Source organism: Leptopilina boulardi, unplaced genomic scaffold (assembly GCF_019393585.1).
Source record: "Leptopilina boulardi isolate dan_hultmark-lab unplaced genomic scaffold, ZJU_Lbou_2.1 LbouV2_341, whole genome shotgun sequence".
Taxonomy (NCBI): domain Eukaryota; kingdom Metazoa; phylum Arthropoda; class Insecta; order Hymenoptera; family Figitidae; genus Leptopilina; species Leptopilina boulardi.
The window spans coordinates 4,948,343-4,969,753 of record NW_026137909.1 but is presented as its reverse complement, the minus strand read 5'-3'; the positions used below and the strand labels follow the sequence as shown (position 1 = coordinate 4,969,753).

The 21,411-nt window shown below is 26.0% G+C and overlaps 1 non-coding gene across 1 annotated transcript; it reads left to right on the top strand.

Annotated features, from left to right (window-relative positions):
• The first annotated feature begins 16,548 nt into the window (after positions 1–16,548).
• On the top strand, positions 16,549–16,667 carry LOC127285875 (5S ribosomal RNA). Its single transcript, XR_007843666.1, has one exon. It is a non-coding gene; the product is annotated as a 5S ribosomal RNA (ribosomal RNA).
• Positions 16,668–21,411: the final 4,744 nt, after the last annotated feature.

The window sequence follows — 21,411 nt, the reverse complement described above, 5'->3', positions numbered from 1 at the left end:
TTTTTGTATGAAATCAATAAATAGACTACAGAAAAATCCGAATCCGAAATAATCTGAAATCTGTATTGAATCCAACAATTCGGATTTAATCGATTAAAAAATCATAGTACAAAAAGAATTTAAAATAATTCAGAACTCTTATATAAAAAATTCGAAATTAATCAGCAACATTCTGCAGTTACTCTGCTCAAAAATCTTAATCTGTATTGAGTTAAAAAGTTAAATTTATCATAATCTGAATTCAGCTCGCAGTAGTCAAGATTATTTCCGGTCAATTATTTGAATCCAAAATTATTTCAGAGTTTTTATCTGCAAAATCCGCAAACAGAAACAATTCAAAATTATTCAAGTGAAAAATTTTAATGCCAAATCTGTATTTAAAATTTTGGTACTAGTCTGCAGGAATCTCAATTTAGGCTGACGAAAAAGTGCCAATCTAATTGCTTTTATACAGATTTTTAATTATTTCGGATTCAGATTTTTGTGCGGAGTGTTTGCTGATTTTTTTACATACAAATTCCGGATTTTTTTAAACTTATTTTAGATTTAGTTTGAACAGAGTAAATCCGTATACAAATTTTGCATTATTATTAAGTTTTTTTATCGAACTAATTTTGTATTGTTGGAATCTGATTTCATAGAAATTTAAAACAATTCCAGACTAATCTTAGATTTACGTTTTCTTTTGGAGTGTTTTCATACAATAATATTTCGATTCAGTACGATTAGAAATCTGAATCCGAAGTGAGTCTAAAATAATCCATTGCATCATTTCTATTATCTTTTTTTTTTTAATTAAATAATTTCTTTCTTTACTTTGTCTCAATGACCAATGAACACATCAATTAAAATTCTATAATTAATCCAAAATAGTTCATAGTTAAATTCGAAATTAGTTTATGAAAGAAGTACAAACTGTTGTGCACTAAATGCAGTTTCTTTACTTGTAGATTTTTGAATATTTCAGACTCTTTTCGAATTCAGATTTTAGTGCGGATTTTTCGGGACATTTTTCGAATTAGGATAATTAAAAAAAAAAAATTTTTAATTGAAAATCGTATTTTTCACATAGAGATTTGCGTACTGTTTGTATTGTTATTCGAACTCATTTTGGATTAAGTTTATTATGCTATCTAAATTCGGATTGTTAGAAACTGATTGCAGACTGATTTTATAGAAATTCCACACTGATTTTGAATTTGTTTTTTCGTCCTTACTGATTGGGGATTAAATCAGTAAAGTGAATCATTTTCGAATTGATTTCATACAATTTCAAATTTGTTAGAAATTAATCTGGTATCAGTCGAAAACAGGCCAGTTTATTGTCATTTAAAATTAAACCTGTGACTGACTTCAGCACGGTGCACCAGAAAATGGATTAAATAAAAATGAATTGGCACTTAAAAATTCTTTTTGATTATGATTCTTAGATGAATAAAAAACATTTCTCAATAGTTTTTAAAATCAGTTTACGTTCCCGATTTAAATAAAATTGAGTTTTTATATAAACACAGTGTTTTATGGGGAATCAGAATTTATTTAATCTAATAAATACTGTAATAAATTATAAAATAATTACTTATTTTCAATTTTACATATAAATAACACTGGTCGACAAAATTTAGGTTTTTTTTTGCCACAAGAGTAAACGATGGTGATTCTTATAGGATTTTTGACGTAGATTACGAATCTGTAAATGAAATTGTCCCATCACGTCTCAATTTTGTGAAAAACTGTCTCAAAGTGTCAAAAAATCGCATTTTTGGCACTTTTTGAAGCACTATAAAAAAAGAACGCGACGTGATAAACGGCTCAAATATGGCTTAAATAAGAACTAGTACCCTCAACTTTAACCTCCAGAATCAAAAAACCATGCACCAATAACTCAAAATTGTGGGCAACATTTTTTTACCGCGTGCGCGTCCAGCAGATATTGTTACCACGATAAAATGAAATAAATTGCTGAAAACGTCGTCAAAAACACAAGATCGATTTAAATTAACTTCAAACTGGTTACTCGGGGATTTTCGGGGTCGCTGATTACGAATCTGATGTTAGTTTTTAAAAATCCAATATGGCGGATCCAATATGGCGGACGATTTTTGGAATAACTTAACATATTAGTTTGAAAATCGTTACTCGGGGGTTTTCGGGGTCGCTGATTACGTATCTGATGTTAGTTTTTAAAAATCCAATATGGCGGATCCAATATGGCGGACAATTTTTGGATTAACTTAACATATTAGTCTGAAAATCGTTACTCGGGGGTTTTCGGGGTCGCTGATTACGAATCTGATGTTAGTTTTTAAAAATCCAATATGGCGGATCCAATATGGCGGACGATTTTTGGATTAACTTAACATATTAGTCTGAAAATCGTTACTCGGGGGTTTTCGGGGTCGCTGATTACAAATCTGATGTTAGTTTTTAAAAATCCAATATGGCGGATCCAATATGGCGGACGATTTTTGGAATAACTTAACATATTAGTCTGAAAATCGTTACTCGGGGGTTTTCGGGGTCGCTGATTACGAATCTGATGTTAGTTTTTAAAAATCCAATATGGCGGATCCAATATGGCGGACGATTTTTGGAATAACTTAACATATTAGTCTGAAAATCGTTACTCGGGGGTTTTCGGGGTCGCTGATTACGAATCTGATGTTAGTTTTTAAAAATCCAATATGGCGGATCCAATATGGCGGACGATTTTTGGAATAACTTAACATATTAGTCTGAAAATCGTTACTCGGGGGTTTTCGGGGTCGCTGATTACGAATCTGATGTTAGTTTTTAAAAATCCAATATGGCGGATCCAATATGGCGGACGATTTTTGGAATAACTTAACATATTAGTCTGAAAATCGTTACTCGGGGGTTTTCGGGGTCGCTGATTACGAATCTGATGTTAGTTTTTTAAAATCCAATATGGCGGATCCAATATGGCGGACGATTTTTGGAATAACTTAACATATTAGTCTGAAAATCGTTACGCGGGGGTTTTCGGGGTTGTTGATTACGAATCTGATGCTTAAAGATTTTATGGTTTTTTATTAAATTGAGTATATAAAAAGTTTTGAGATTGCAAATTATTAATTTGATTTAAAAATTTTTAAATACAAGATAGCGAATCGAATTTGGCGAGCGAATTTTTAAATAGTTCTTGATTTTCGTAGACTTTAGTAATTTTAGTAATTATTTTCATGCCTCCACGTCATTTATAAGAGGATATAGTTTTTTTTAATAAAAAATGGTTACTAGGTTTAAAATAAATTTAATTAATTTTTGTTATATTGTCAAACAGATTTAATTTTAATTCATAGGATACAGTTTTTTGGGAGAATTTATATTTTTAGTTTGAATATATATTTTATATTTGTTTCAAATTTATGTTTTCCAGTTAAATAAATTTTTCTCGAACACATTTTTTGTTTCAATGAAGTACGTTGTTCATTGAATTATAAATATCATCTGAAAAAATTATATTGTTAAATTTAGCTTACAATTTTCTCCAATTAAATAAAATCATGTAACTTAAAAATGAGAGTATCTACCTTTTAATTACAATCATTCTAAGATTTTCTTGAATACTCTGCATCAGGGAGGTCACGCTTTAATGTCCAACAGTAATCAGCAAGCATATTAGGACTGGATTTTCCTTTGTATCTTTTCTCCATACTTGCAATGTCTTGATGGAACCTTTCCCCGTGCTCATCACTGACTGCGCCTAGATTTTCTGGAAAAAAGTCCAAATGGGAATGCAGAAAATGTATTTTGAGCGACATGTTACATCCCAAAGCTTTGTAAGCTTTCAACAGGTCCGAAATCAATTCTTTGTAGTTTTCTGCCCTGTGATTGCCAAGAAAATTGTTGACAACGTTTTTGAAACAGTTCCAGGCTTTTTTTTCAAGAGTATTTAATTTGCTGTCAAAGTTCTCGTCTTTCATTAATTCCCTTATCTGAGGACCTACAAAAACTCCTTCTTTTATTTTAGCGTCACTTATTTTAGGGAATTTTTGTTTTAAATATGCAAATCCTTCACCGTCTTTGTCCATCCCTTTTACTAAATTCTTAATTAGTCCTAGTTTAATATGCAGACCAGGAAATATAATATCAGCGGGATTTACCAAGGGCTGATAGAGCACATTCTTCTGTCCAGGGGTAAAAGATGTACGTTTTTGCCAAACCTTTTTTTTATAGTGATTTTTCTTATCTCTGCTGTCCCAATGACAAAGAAAGCAAGAATATTTTGTAAAACCTAACTGCAATCCAAGCAATAGAGCAACGACTTTCAAGTCGTTACAAATTTTCCATGAATATATAGAGTACTGAATCTTTTCTAGTAGTAATTTCATACTCTCATAATTCTCCTTCATTTCAGTTGCATACGCGATTGGCACAGACGACAATATATTTCCATTATGTAGAAGCACAGCTTTTAAACTCGTTTTAGACGAATCAATAAATAAACGCCAATCCATTGAATCATATTGATACTTTAAGCTGCTCATAACACTGGATACATCAGGGCAATATATTAAATCGTTTTCTTGTGAAAATGAAGCTTGCAATTCCTCGTGTCTTCTTCGGTATGAACAAATCTTTGTATTTTTATTAAGCAAATTCCAATTTTTTAAACGAGATGCTAAAAGTTCGGCCTGATTTTTTGATAAATTTAAATCACGCACTAAATCATTTAAATCTTCTTGTGTTATCAAATGTGGTCCAGTGTGTTGATGGGCTTCATCAAAGTCAAAATCCGTATCGATATTGGCGATTCAAACAGCTACACTAGCGCCACAGTTGAACTAACTTAAGCGTGACTCGCTCTGTAGCACTCCATGTGTTTTAAATTATTTTTTTTTATTTAACGCTTAAAAATTATTTTACAAACGCAATAAAAATATCAGAATAATTAAATAATTTGAAATAAACTGTCAAAACAGAGACTGCTTTAGAGCGAGTCACGCTTACGTTAGTTCAACTGTGGCGCTAGTGTAGCTGTTTGAATCGCCAATTGTCATCGTCTTTGCTATTGTCATTAACATCTTCATCAATTTCCATCTCTTCAATAAAAAGCACTTCGGATAACTCCTTACTTCGAGGCACAGGCATTTCAGCGGATGATGTTTCTGGATATTTTATGGCATGTTTAGATTTAGGTGTAAATCCTTTAGTTTTTGTCAAACAAAAGTAGCATTCTGAATGATCTTTTGACTCTTTCCAAATCATAGGTTTCGTAAAAGGCATAAGTCGTCTGTTCTTCTTCCACGCAGTGACATTCTTGACGCATGTCACGCAACAAATATGTGGTGCCCAAGCCTTATCCTGATGTCCAACAGAAAAGCTAAAACATTCTTGATAACATTTCATCACATACGGTGTGAATTTTCGTCTTTGAAATTTAAAAGTAAATTGTCCACACACATAGCAAAATGTGTCTGGATGGTTAAGACATTTACTAGACATTTTTAAACGATAACAATGTATATATAACACAATAAAATACGAACAAACAATGAAAAGAACAACTTTAACTACACATTAAATAAAATAACGACATCGAATTAAGTAAAGTTTAAAAAATATGTAAAAACGCGTTGTAACTTTCGTTTTTAATAACTGAAAGGCTTTTAAATTTCACAAGAAAAGTTGAACTGAAAACAAAAAACGATCAAGCGAATTAATACGGCGTGAAAATGAAAACAACAGAAAACATCAAGCTTCATTTTTAACGTCTACTTTTTTCGTCCACAAAAAATTAGAAACAAACTGACAGCGAGCTCATCAATTGAACTCCTTGAAAATGTAAAAGAAATAAAATTAAAATCCTTAATGGTGCAAAATAAACGAAACGTCACATTTTTATCTCAATAAAGTTTTTTTTATATTGGATTAGTAAAAAGAAGGTTCATGTAACTGCGTAAAAAAGAAAAAATTAAATTATTCATTAAATAACTCCTTTCAAAAAAATTTGTAGTAATTTAATAGTCAAGCCATGTTAGTTCCGCCATATTGGATTCTGAAAAACTAACATCGGATTCCTATTCAGCGACCCCGAAAACCCCCAAGTAACGATTTTCAGACTAATATGTTAAGTTAATCCAAAAATCGTCCGCCATATTGGATCCGCCATATTGGATTTTTAAAAACTAACATCAGATTCGTAATCAGCGACCCCGAAAACCCCCGAGTAACGATTTTCAGACTAATATGTTAAGTTAATCCAAAAATTGTCCGCCATATTGGATCCGCCATATTGGATTTTTAAAAACTAACATCAGATACGTAATCAGCGACCCCGAAAACCCCCGAGTAACGATTTTCATACTAATATGTTAAGTTATTCCAAAAATCGTCCGCCATATTGGATCCGCCATATTGGATTTTTAAAAACTAACATCAGATTCGTAATCAGCGACCCCGAAAATCCCCGAGTAACCAGTTTGAAGTTAATTTAAATCGATCTTGTGTTTTTGACGACGTTTTCAGCAATTTATTTCATTTTATCGTGGGAACAATATCTGCTGGACGCGCACGCGGTAAAAAAATGTTGCCCACAATTTTGAGTTATTGGTGCATGGTTTTTTGCTTCTGGAGGTTAAAGTTGAGGGTACTAGCTCTTTTTTAAGCCATATTTGAGCCGTTTATCACGTCGCGTTCTTTTTTTATAGTGCTTCAAAAAGTGCCAAAAATGCGATTTTTTGACACTTTGAGCCAGTTTTTCACAAAATTGAGACGTGATGGGACAATTTCATTTACAGATTCGTAATCTACGTCAAAAATCCTATAAGAATCACCATCGTTTAATCTTGTGGCAAAATTTTGTCGAACTGTGTAATTATATTGCTGTAGTTTTTGTGTCCGATTTTAAAAAATTAAATTATAATGTTAAAGGAACGATTTTAAGAGTGACAAAATTTATTTAAGAGAGTCGAATAATCTCTGAAATTTTTTGGCAAGAAGAGACCTTTAATTATCGCTCTATAAAAACGGCACTAAACGTGAAAATGATAAACATTGATTTTAAAATACTTTCTTCTCAAAAGACGGACACTTTTTACAAAAGCAGCTAGAGATCCTTATCTTATATAAATTTCCTAAATTCTAAAGATTATACGAATCCATACAAAAACACGATTGCAAAACAAAGAGTAATATAATGAGGGGTTCATTACCTCCTGCCGCCGTCAGATGGCAGCAGAATGCAGGGCGCACAAAGTCGCAGCTGTTATTAGATTACTTTTCTACTTTTTGTTTTGCAACCATGTTTTTCTATGGATTCGTACAGTCTTTTGGATTTAGGAAATTTATAAGATGAGGATTTTGGCTGATTTTATTAATAGTGTTCGTGTTTCGAGGAAAAAGTATTTTAAAATCAATACTATTTCACGTTCAGAGCGATAATTAAAGCTCTCTTCTTGCCAAAGAATTTCAGATACCGTTCGACACTCTTAATGCATAAATATAAAAACGAAACAAGAAAATAACTTCATTGTTAATAAATTTATATGAACCCAAATCTAAAACATCTATTATCTATACGCATATAAGTATACATTAAATAAATTCTGGTTCCTCATAAAATACTATTTTTAAATATTTAAAACTCAATTTGTTTTAAATTGGGGACGTAAGCTGATTTTAAAACCTATTGAGAAAAGTTTTTTATTCATCTTAGAACCATAATCAAAAAGAATTTTTAAGTGCCAATTCATTTTTATTTAAACCTCCTTCTGGCGCACCGTGTCAGATTAGACCTAACTAATTCAGGATTCATTAGTTATTATAATACCTGTCTATTTTCTAGGGGGATTTGTGGTATAAACAGTGGCATACACTATATAGAAAAGTACCAAAATTAATTAACAATTATTGTATGTTTTATACTGTACAATGTTTAGATTGGACAATTGGAAAAATACGCAGTAATGTTAATTTATTATCGTAATATTCCAAAATCTCTTATCAACGAAGTTTCAACATAAAATACAATTAAATATTGGAAAGATGTATTGATTTTACCGGCCAAGCTTGCAGTTTGTATTTACGACATCTAGTGACTTTATCCACTAGGCTTGCATACTAACAGTACAGGAGGTAAGTAACTTTGATAACAACAGTGTAGAATCATTATTTCATGATTGCATCAATATGATAACTTACCTATAACACTGTTAGTACGAAAAAATCTAGTGATTCACACCCCAAGATGACACAAACGTAAATGGTATAACCTGGCTGATAAAGTCACATCACATTTTAAACTATTTTTATTTGTTTATATTTATTGTAATACTCAAATTTTTCGAACTCGATTTTTTGATGTATCTATGTTTTTTGATCTCAGGAATCTAAAAATCACATTTTTAAAAAATTTCGTTCCGTGTGTGTGTATACATTACATTTTCATAAATATATCTCAAATACTTGAAGAACTAAAGGGATATTTTTTTTTTAATTGTTGGTCTCACAAATAATAAGAGTACCTACTTTGAGCCATATTAATAAAAATTAATTATTATATTTTTTTGCATTTAAAATTTTTGAAAAATCGTTTTTTGCCCATAACTTTAAAAAAATGTTAGGACAGCTATGAATATATTTTAATTTTGTAGAGTTTTTTTAAAGGATGCATTTTTTGAGCTATTAGTGAACATTCTACTGTTATTCTATCCAAAGTTATTAACATTTTAAAATTAAAAAATTTTGAAAAACCTGCCATTTTTGCATTATTTAATAAAAAATCTTAATGTATCTTTAAAATTATTATGAACAACTTGGAGAATATTTAAAAATGAATCAATTGACCTATTATTGAACCTTTTATTATAAAATATTACGAATTTATTGATGTTAAAAATCTATCTTTGCAAAATGCCAAAAAATACACAACATTTTTAAAATTATTTTAATACTAATATAAATAAGTTACCATAAATTGATCACAAAAAATCTCCATGAGGAAGCAAAGTATTCTCATGTAATGAACACAAAAATTTCATACTTCAACTTGACAGCGATTATTAGATTATATTCACTTTCATATTCATTGTTTATTAATCATTTCTTTCATTGTTTATGGTTAATAATAAAAAGGTTTATTATAATTGTAGTATATATTAATTATAACCTTTAATTTCCCCATGAAATTACGATTTGGTTTTCTAATGAATGTTTTTTTCATTTTTCAAATTTCTTATTTTTTTTGTACTTTAAAAATAAAAATCTTCAATAATTATTTATGGAAATTAATTTCCTGTAATTTGGAAAAATATTTATTTTTTAATATAAAATTTAACAAAAGTAGAAATTTTGAAAAATGGGTTCTTTTTACTATAACCGAATATCACATAGTAAAAATTAGTAAGAAATAATCTTTACTAAATAAGTTAAAGTAAAAATTAGTTTTGAAAATTATTGTTAATTTTAATAATAATTAAATTAAATATTAATTGAATTATTTATTTGTGATAGTTTTTTAATGTATAAAAAAGCTTTGGCTACATTTTTTCACTTATTTGATTAAATCTAATTATTTATAATCTTATTGATCTATAAATATAATTTATAATTTAAAAATTGATGACAAAAAAATATATGGCTGATAATTATTTTTCGACATTAAATAATATACTTCATCTAATACTAAATGTAGACATAAAAATAGAGCAACACCCTCTTTTTCAGTGTAGACCATAGTGACCCAATTATTTTATATATATATACAACATGGGGGGTGAACGTGACCTATATAGAACATACAAATTATTTTAACCCATATTTTTTCATTCATGAAATCAATACTAAAATAGCTCATGTAATGTGACTAATAAATTTTTCAACATTTTCATTATTTCGCAACTAGAAAACTAAATGCTAAGTTAATTTTCTTGTATTCATTTCATATATAAAAACTTTATTTTCCCTTAGCAATTTTTTATGTTATATATATTTTTACATTTACCCCATCTGACCCTATAATGTTTGGAAAATAGGTCAATCAATAAAAAAGTCACGGGTTTGGTAATTTATAATTAAATTTTTTTTTCAATAAGCAAGACAGTAGAATTTTTACTATTAGATTAAAAGATCTCAAAAAAAAAACCCACAAAATGAAAACATTTATAACTATTGAAATATTGTTTTTTAAGTATCGAAAAACATGTTTTTTTCTAAAAAAAAAAAAGAAAAAAAAAACATAAAAGCACTGATTATTCCAGTCGTCAGGTTTGTCATTCAACGTTACAGTCATTTCTTTGAGTCATGGTGTTTATGACAGAAGTTGAAAAGATTTTAAAAATACAAATAGTCACGTTAAATATAAAACTTCTATAAGCGACCTTGAACTCTTTTTAACCAATCTTAATTATAGACAGTCGTTATATATATATATATATATATATATATATAAAGTTACACAAGACTGTTGGGAATTTTTGAAAAATTCAAGGACAATTTTTTAAAAGCTTCATAATTATAGTGTATATGGGCCAATATCAAAAAATTTTAACACTCGTATACTAATACGAAAAAAAATCTAAATTATCAATTATAATTATTAATTTATACATTTTTTTAAATTTAATTATTTAATTAATTGTATAGAAAAAAATGAATGTAAAAAAATTATCAGCAAAATTTTTGTTGAAACAATATTTATGTTATTTAAAAGTTAAAATTCATTTTTGGCATTTTTCAGAACCTACTCTTTAAATCTGAATTAGTAAAAATGTTTACTAATTTGAATTAGTGACTCACTTTTTGCTTCTGAATTAGTAAAATTTTACTAATTATTAGTAACTTTTACTAACAATTAGTAAAATTTTATTAATTCAGAAGCAAAAAAACTAATTCAAATTAGTAAACATTTTTACTAATTCAGATTTAGAGAGTAAAACATCTATTAAAAGAAAAATAATTTTTCAACATTTTTGATTTCTTTAAAAAATTTTATTTTTTGAAAAAATTGAAATTAAAATTGTGACATTTTAAATGTGATCAAAAAATTCTGTTTTTTTTTGCGTTTTGTGATTTTGATCTGTTATTCTCACTCAATAAACAATGACTCAAGATCACAATTGGACGTGCTTAAGATATAGTTTAAATTTTTACATATGAAATTTAACACTATTTTGTGTTATACATATATAGTCATAAAATTTATTTAATTATAAATATAAATTTATTTATTTTGTTAAAAAATAATAATATTTCTCTAGTGCATGAAAAACCTTTTTTTGTAGGAGAGATTTTTTTTGCCAAAATTTCAAAGGTTTAAGAAATAAAAAAAACAAAAAAAATTCTCAAAAAAGAAATCACAATGCTGATTAATAATTTTTTTCATCAATTTTTATGATTAAAATTGATAATAATAATAATAATAATAATAATAATAATAATAATAATAATAATAATAATAATAATAATAGGTAATAATAATAGAAAAACGGTTAAACATAAATTAAAATTTGCCCATAAGTTTTAAAAATCAAACACAAAATTTTCTTTAAAAAAATTATAATGCAATTTAAAAATTTCTATACTATAATTTTTATCGCTGATAATTAAAAATTATTATTCTTTACTTGTTTTAAATGAAAAATTTCTAAAAATAATTAATTACATCATCTACATTAAAATAAAAAATAATTTTTAGTTTTTAAAATGAAAAAATGAAAAATATGTATAAATTTTTTTTTTAATTTAAAATTTCTTGCATAATTTTATTTAGAAAAATAATACGTTTTAAATAAAATTGAAAATACAATAAATTTTTTAAATAAATACTGTTCTCAGTTATAATAAAAAAACACGGCCAAACAGAATTTTTTTTTTTTTGCAATTATCTTTTAAACTTTGAATTAGAAGATAAAAAAATCTTTTAATTCAGATATTTTTAAAAATATTAGCAGAAAAATCCCAAATATGATCCATATTGTTCTTAAATTAGCATTTTCAGATAAATGCAAAAAAATATATATATACTTGTGCAAATTAGTTACGAAACTGCGAATACAGATTTCGTTTATAGAAATGAACATAAAGATTAATTTTTTTTTTTTACTATTCGTATTGTATAGTTTTTTTTTTTAAAAAAAAAAAAAGCTTTAATGTCGGGGTCGAAACAGTAAGCGCGAAAAGCGTCTGCGCGTCTTGCCACAAAGCTAAGTATAGCGAATTCCCCGGGTATCGAGCTACCACATTTCTCCCATATATTTCACGACAAGCATTCGCGCGTTTTAGTCAAAGGTAAATTCACAATTCAATGGTAAATCAATTTTTAATTAAAAAAGAAATGTAATTTTTTTTTTCTATTCTTAACCTAATATTTTAATGATTAAGAAGCTTAATAATCACAATTTACACAAAACATAGCTCCATTGCATGTTAGTATAATATTTGATAAATAAAAAAGTTTATAATAATAATTTAAAGAAAAAAGTGTACAGGTGAAAGTGTTTGTTATTTTTAAAATATCTTATTTATGAAAAAATTTTTTTTTTTTTTCATTCCAGTGTTTTATACAACACGTGTCATAATAAACGACAGTCCTGTATACATAAACCTATATATGTATATTAATATATGTATGCACGTTAGTACAATAAATTTTTAGTATTTGCTGTAAAAAAACAGGTAAAATTTTCCCTTTATTAATTTATTGATGTAACATTAAAAAAAATTGTTTATTATTAAATTATTAATTGAATATATACGTATGGAATGAAACATATTTTTTACAAATAAAAATTAGTTTTTTAATAAAACACAAAATTTGTTAGTTTTTAATAAATTGAATATTTTAATTTTTTTTATAATATTAAATTTGTTTTTTAAATATACAATTTAACTAACAAGTTTCCAATATATTTGCATTATAAACAAAAACGAAAAGATATAATTAATTTATTATTATGATTATAAATATTAATAAATTGGAATAAATAATTTTAATAAATAATTATACATACTTATATGTATATACACATTTTATCTGTACACTTTTTTCTTTATTATAAAAATATAAGAAAAGAAAAATTCTTAAAAGGGAACTGTAGGTGATCTTATCTACACCTTCACCCTCAAAAATAATCTCTAATCATTATTTTCCGTTTTAATATATTTACAAACTTAATTTGTATTTTTAAATTTTATATTTAAATAGTGACTGTACTCAAAAAAAAATAATTTTTATTTTATCATGAGTCACTTCACAAAAATTACCCAACAATTTTTTCCACCTGTGGAATACACTTTTTTTTCGACTTTTGTAAAAATTCGTGATAAGATTTTAGTTTTTCCAATTATTCAAAAATTGCTGAAATTTAGTAATTTTTTTTTAAAACTATGTGCATAAAAATAATTTAAGAATATTTTCCGCGTTTGTTATATTTTTAAACGATTATCTTTAAAATTTCTTCAAATTCTTGATTCTTCTTAAAAGTCATTTTTATTTTTTGAATGTTCGAATTAATTTTATAAAATCTATTCACTAAAAATTATTATTAAATTTCATCACATAGAAATTTTACGCTTACTCAGTATTATAAAAAAAATTCGGCATTTTTAAAAATAGTATTTAATATAAAATCTATATCTCCGATGATTTTTTGCCATATTTTTAAATAAAATGAATTTTTTTTTGATTTTACAAATTTTTAAAATTTTCCAACAATTTTTTGTATTAAAATATTGTAATTTTACAAGACTTTTAGTTATTTTTACAAAAATTTAAATAAATTTATTTAAACAAAATATTAAAAAAAAATAATTCATGTAAAATAAAATAATTTTTATAAAATAAAAAAATATATTTTTAAAAAATTTATAAACAGGCAACGCCTTTTATCACAAAATAAAAGAGAATAAAAATAAACGTTGAAAATATGTCAACATAAAAATAAAAAATATCGTTTAAGCAAAAATTCAATTGATGTTTGTTTATGTCTTTGAAATTATTTTAGATACAAATTTTTGAAAATTTACAAATTTTCCTAACATTATGTATATGTATATTAAATTAGGGTGGACACGAAACTTTGAAAATAAAATTCAAGGCTTTTATCTATCGATTTTGAAAAGATTTTCAAGGTCATCTAAATTAAAATTTTACTTCATGTAAGAAAACAAAATTATAAATCAGTGTTAAAATAAAATTTTTTTAATAGAAATGCTTTTATTTTTTATTTAAAAAAAAATTGAACATTAAAATCAAAATTAACTTTCTTTTAACAAATTCATGAAAGTAAAAAAAAATGTATATCACTAATTAATATATTAATTTACAGTCGAATTAAAATTCACAGTTGAAAACTGAAAAAATATTTTTTTAAAACTCAAAATTGAAGAAAAAAATTATAACGAATTAACGATTTTTTTTTAATGCTAAGGAACGTATGAATATTCCTCACTTCTGGGAATTTTTGTGGCGTCGAATTATAAATTATCGAATTTCTATTTAGCGGAATTTTATAAAGTGAACTTTATATTAAACCGAATTTTCATATCGAAGAATTTTTATTTAACAAAATTCTGATTTTAATAGAGTTTATAATTAGCCGAAATTTTATATAGCAGATATTCCAGTTCAACGATTTTTTTATTTAACAGAATTTATATTTAGACAAATTTTTTATAAAAAAAGAATTTTAATTTAACAGAATTTGTTTTTTTAATTAAATCTTTACTTATCCGAATATTGGCATATTTTCATTAAACTAAATTCACGTTTAATAAAATTTCTTTTTAACATGATTGAGCTTTTACTTGTCCGAATTGTAATTTTATAGAATTTTTAAAATTCCAAATTTCCAAGTGATAGAAATTTTATATTTTTCGAACAAAAATTTGGCCGAAATAATTCAGCGGGAATTTCAAAATCAAATAATTATCAAGAATTTTTTGATTAGTAGAATTTGAACTTCACACTGAAACATTTCGGCCAAATTTTTGTTCGAAAAATATAAAATTTCTGTCACCTGCAAATTCGCATCTTTCATTGTTTATGGTTAATAATAAAAAGGTTTATTATAATTTTAGTATATATTAATTATAACCTTTAATTTCCCCATTAAATTACGATTTGGTTTTCTAACGAATGTTTTTTTTGTTTTTCATTTTGCAAATTTTATATTTTTCTTGTACTTTAAAAATAAAATTCTTCAATAATTGTTTATGGAAAATAATTTCCTGTATTTTGGAAAAATGTTTATTTTTTAATGTAAAATGTTTAACAAAAGTAGAAATTTTGAAAAATGTGTTCTCCTTTTACTATAATCGAATGTCACACAATTTGAGATTATAATATTATACATTAAAAAAATCATCCAATTAGGGATGCTTTGTGACGACATTATTTAATTATATATATATATATATATATATATATATATATATATATATATATATACCTCAGTATCGTATGTATGATACATCTTTTAAACCAATACAAGTATATATAACGTCTTGGTATATCGTATCGTATAGAACCGAAAGGAAACGAGATCAATACAGTCTCACGTGTTTTCATTATATAGCACGTTTCTTGTCGCGATTATATAACTAAAACCCTCAACATTGAGGAAAAAAAATATGCTATATTGAATCAACAACATTTCTATATCAAAAAGCATTAAAAAATGATTGCTATTCATTCCATTATATATTTCACTCAAAGTCATTTACGGTCTATTTTTAGAAGATTTTTCTATTTTTCATTTATATATAGGAATCATTTTGGGATATACTCTTATTTTTTTTGGGGAATTATTTTATAAACTGTATTTACCATTGTATTTTAATAACGAATTTAAGTTGTAAGGAAAAAAAATTATTTTAACAGTTGATTAAATAAAAAAATTGAAAAACAAGACTTTTTACAACGTGAATTTTTTAATTCAGAAATTTTTTTAAAAAACTAGAATAATAATTTTAATATTAAATTTTTTAATATAGTATAATATAGTATAATATATTAAATAAATAGACTCTCTAAATTTGTATTAGTAAAAAGTGAGCTACTAATTCACATTACACAGTGGGGCCAAATCGAAAAAAACCGGACATTAGACCAAAAAGTAAAGTAATCGTTTTGAAAATCATTACTCGGGGGTTTTCGGGGTCGCTGATTACGAATCTGAAGTTAGTTTTTCAAAATTCAAAATGGCGGATCCAATATGGCGGACATAAAAATTAAGAAATGGTCAAATTCCCTTAAAACTTGTTATACGGGGGTTTTCGGGGTCGCTGATTACGAATCTGAAGTTAGTTTTTTAAAATTCAAAATGGCGGATCCAATATGGCGGACATAAAAATTAAGAAATGGTCAAATTCCCTTAAAACTTGTTATACGGGGGTTTTCGGGGTCGCTGATTACGAATCTGAAGTTTTTTACTAAAGTTTTGGTAAAAAGTTACTAAAAATTAATGAAAATTCTTACTAATTTAAATTAGTAGCTCACTTTTCACTAATTCAGATTTAGAGAGGAAAATATTGTATTGAAATGAAAAGCCACTTAAGGTGTATCTTAAACGAATATTTATTTACGTCAACGTTCATTTCACGTTGAAAAAACAAGTTCTCGTCCGATCACTTAAGTTAAGCAACGTTGAGCGCGGTTAGTACTTGGATGGGTGACCGCTTGGGAATACCGCGTAATGTTGACATTTTTTTTGTTTGCTTTTTATTAATTTTTCCATGCATTTAATTAATATTTATTAAAATTTGATATAAAAAATTACAATAAAAATGAAAAATACACTAATAAAAAAATTTATAATTTCCCACTTGGAAAGATTCCCCGGAAAGTGCCCCTGGAGGTTCTATTAGAATTCCGCCGGAACTTCCAACGTAATTCCTTCGGAGTTCCAAAGAATTTCCGATGGGATTCCGACGAAATTCTGACGGAATTAGGACTCTAAAAATTTTGAAAAAAAAAAATTAATCGGAATTCCATCGAAAATTCTTTGGAACTCCGACGGAATTACGTTGGAAGTTCCGGCGGAATTCTGATAGAACCTCCAGGGGGTACTTTCCGGGAAATCTTTCCAAGCGGATATAAGGGGCTATACCAGTGTGACAATTGAAAAATAAGGTGTTTTTTTGGAAATTTTTTTAAATAAGATTTTTCTATCGAATGTTTTGAAACTTTGCCAATATACCTTTTACTACAAATCAAGAATAAAAAATATTTTTTTTTCAAGCATAAATAGCTACATATAGTAGGAACTTGTCCCCTGTCTTGTAATCTACTTATTCTTTGTTCAAAATGTACTTGATTTTTTTGAAATTGTTTTAATTTTATTTTCATTATCTTAACTTAAAATTGTGTTTTTTTCTGTACATAAATGTAAGTCATTAATCTTCCTGTCTATATTATGAATCCTATTACCTACTTTATCCAATGATTCATCTAAAAATTTTAGATTTTCGTAAAATTTTTTATTAATTTCGATACTTGTTTCAACTCTGTCATACAGTTTAATTGTTCGATTTCTTTTTCATTTTGTTCAATTTTTTTTACATATTTTAGACCTTTCTTTTGTGCATGTGTCAAAATTTTCTTTTTGTTTAATAGTTAATTTTCCCAATCCCTTTTTTACTTTTTTAACGGTTATACCTAATTCTTGCATGAATTCATCGAAATCCTTTTCAGTTCTATTTAAAGTCTCTTGTTCAGAAATTACTGTCTCATTTTTTTTCCTACCAGAATGCTTTTTGAGTATTCGTGGTCACTGACTTTAAAAATGTCATTTTGAGAAAAACACATTTAACTTACTTTTTTGTCTAGAAGAAATTTTTTTTGATTTTACAATGAGTTATCAATTTCTGAACCATATAACAATTCTTCCAATTCTCCTCTTCCGAAGAGGAGAATAAAAGGGAAACCGTTGTATTATCTTTGGCGCCATATCTAACGCGCCTCAGCATTGTGCTGTATATCTTATTAATTTTTTACCGGATCAACATAAAAATTAACAGATACGTAAAAAAATCGATTTTTCGAAATTTACAACTGGTGTATCCCCCTTTAAATTAATTTCTGTTTAATTTAAATTCGATTAAATTAATTTGAAAAAAATACTGTCTAAACATGTAATTCTTGTCAAATATAAAAACTCCAATAATTAATAAATTTTTAGAGCTTATTCATATACATCTCAAAATGTTTATACAAACTTTTTTTTACATACTACATGAAATGAATACAATAGAATTTGTTGACTTTCGTTTTTTATATACAATTGAAAGTAATATTAGGTCTTTTGCAAAAGTAAGATGAGCCACTTTTTAAAAGATACCGAGTATGAGGTCATTTGGTAAACATGTCGTATATACATATATATATATATATATATATATATATATATATATATATAGTTTGAGGCTGTAATGTTTGCAATTATATGGCGATAGTAAGTTCCCACTCTTTATATACCTTTTCTTTAGTATATAAATAACATATGTGTTCCTTACATTTAACGATACAGAAAAAAGAAATAGATAGTGTCTTCATTATCCTCTTTTAAAACTGTGTATATGATAACACACCATATACATAACTTTTTTGCATATGAAAATATAATAGAATATTTATTCGTTAATGCAATGCATGCACATTTAATATATTGTATATCTGACAAAATATTGTGATGCATTATAAAAAGAATAAAAACTTTTTTTTTTGTCTATTCATCGGATTCCCATTCAAAATTTTACGAGTTCTTTAGATCTTTTTTACTTTCTGACTAATCGAGTCATTTTTTGGCCTTTTTCAGAGACGAAAATATTGATTTCTTTTTCAAATTTAAAATTTTTTGGATTTGAAAATTGTTCAAAATTTATTTTTTCGGTTTAAACTCTTTGCAAATTAGTTTTTCGAAAAAGTATGATTAACAGGAAAATTTAAAACCTGACGATTTGAATTTAATTTGTTCGTTATTATACATTAAAATAAAATTTTTACTGATTCATTTATTTTTAACTAAGCATTCAAGGGCAAAAATTTACAAACAATATGACAACTCAATTAACAACTAATTTTAACACATTGAGTATTGTTTATGATATCTGTTAAAAATATCTAATACAATTGATTCACACATTTATTCGATTGTTAAAGAACACGGAAAGTTAAATTTGAAATTAACAATTTATAAATATGAGAAAAAATTTCTCAAGTGATCCAACTCAAAAAAAAAAATCTTATTCGGGCTGCAATTTGCATAAAACTTAGTACATAAACTATTCGTTTTTATCAAAAGTCGTTTCGATGACTCAACTTCTATAAAATATAATTATATTTAAAAAAAATTCAAAACAATCTTTATTTTATTTGCATCTTGCAGATATCATTCCCAATAATATTAATAACCCCCACAGCACCGAAACTTTCCTAAAGATTTCCTAAGGATTTATTTGAAATATTCCAAACATTTCAAATAAATCTTTAGGAAATCTTTAGGAAAGTTTCTGTGCTGTGGGGAAAAGAAATAATTGTAATTTTTAGTAAAATTATTTTTGGTAATTTTTTTAACGAAATAACAGATTAAAATTACTACCAAACTTCAACCCAAGTAAACTTTTTGTAAAAATAATTAAAATAATATTTTTTAAAAAAACTGTTAAATATGCAATAAAAATTTTGAAAAATTTTCATTCTTTGGCCCGGTCATTATTTATTTAATAATATTGTTGCAAACAAAAATATGTATAGTAGTATATAAATAAATATATATAATTGCATTCATTATCCATCACTATAACGATTTCTAAAGAAATCACTCAGTTACATCTAATTAGCACCTTTAATTCATTCACCGACATGATGATTGTATTTGTCCATAGTTAACACATACCGCATATTATATTATTAAAATTTCCATATTTATTGAAATTCAAATTACTATTAAAAAAAACATGTAAACTTACAAAAATAATGTGCGACATTAAGTAATCTGGCAAAATGCATTTATTATTAGTAAGAAAAGCATTATGTCAATAATTAAAGAGTGTCTATAAATAACGAAAACAAAATTTTTCCGAATTTTTAAAATTAAAAAATGTTATAGGTATTTTATAAAATGAAAACTAGAAAATTTTTGTATGTTTTATTTCAAAAAATAAACCTTTCACGTATATTAATTAATTAGAATTTTCATATTTAACTGGAATTAGATATGTGACTGCTTTACGAGAAAAGGGACCTTACGCAAAAAAAATTTTTAGGTTATGTTTGTGATTTTTGAAATGAAAATACTTGCGGAGAATCAATTCTTAATAAAACTGTTTAAGTCTCCATTACATTCAAAAAATTGAATAAAAATTAATTTTGAGATTACCTTATTAAAAAGAAACTTTTTATCAAGGTAAAACTGTCAGTAAACATAATCTACAATTTTTTTTAACATAAGGTCCCTTTTCTGGATTCAATGCAAAAAAAAATTACTACTGAAGCTCGCGTTTAATGTGTGATTTAAAAAATATGAAGTTATTATTTTTCAGGCTAATTAAAATGTAGACAGACAACAAGTATCTTCGCAGGGAATGGAAATAAGAGATACAAATTCAACAAAATTTACAGAACGCGAGGTGTGTTTATTTATATATTTCTATAGGTAAATATAGTGTAAAATCTCTTTTTTTTAAAGAAGCTATAAAAAAACCTTTGGAAATATTATTATTATTATTATTATTTTTATTCAATTTATTTTTGGTCGCGTCTACTACATGTTAATTAGCGACCTATACAATTTGTCTAATGATAATATAGGATGATCAAAAATATGGAATTTTAATTTTTAACCATTTTAGAATTTTTATTTTTTGACAAAATTAAAATTTTTGAAAATCCATACGAGAGATTCTGAAGAATTATTAAAAAAAAATTGTGGAAAAAATTTCACGATGAAAAATACTTAAAATTGTGAAAGAAGATAGATATTTAAAATATTAATTTTCTAAAACACTTTATAAAGTCTTTATAAATTTGAATTTTTTCAAAAAATAAAAATTTTAAGAAGGTTAAAAATTAAAATTCTATATTTTTGACCATCCTGTATGTTTTTAGGACCCAAATGATGCAAGAAAAAAATTTAACTTCCTGCAAACATTAAAATTTAAAGGACTCAAAATAAAGGTGGTGACTCCCCTTAAGGGGGGAAACCACATTAGGACGCTGTTTTTTAGCCGTTTTTAGGGATTTTTTTTGAAAGGGGAAATTTTTTTTTAAAGAAATGCAAGAATGACATTATGTTGCACATATATTTATCTGTGTCTCACAATTTTTTTTAAGCATTTTTATTAAAAACATTCCAAGTTAGCAGCTATTAAACCTGGAGCTGCGTCGTTAATTTTTTTTTAATGAAATGCAAGAATGACATTATGTTGCACATATATTTATCTGTGTCT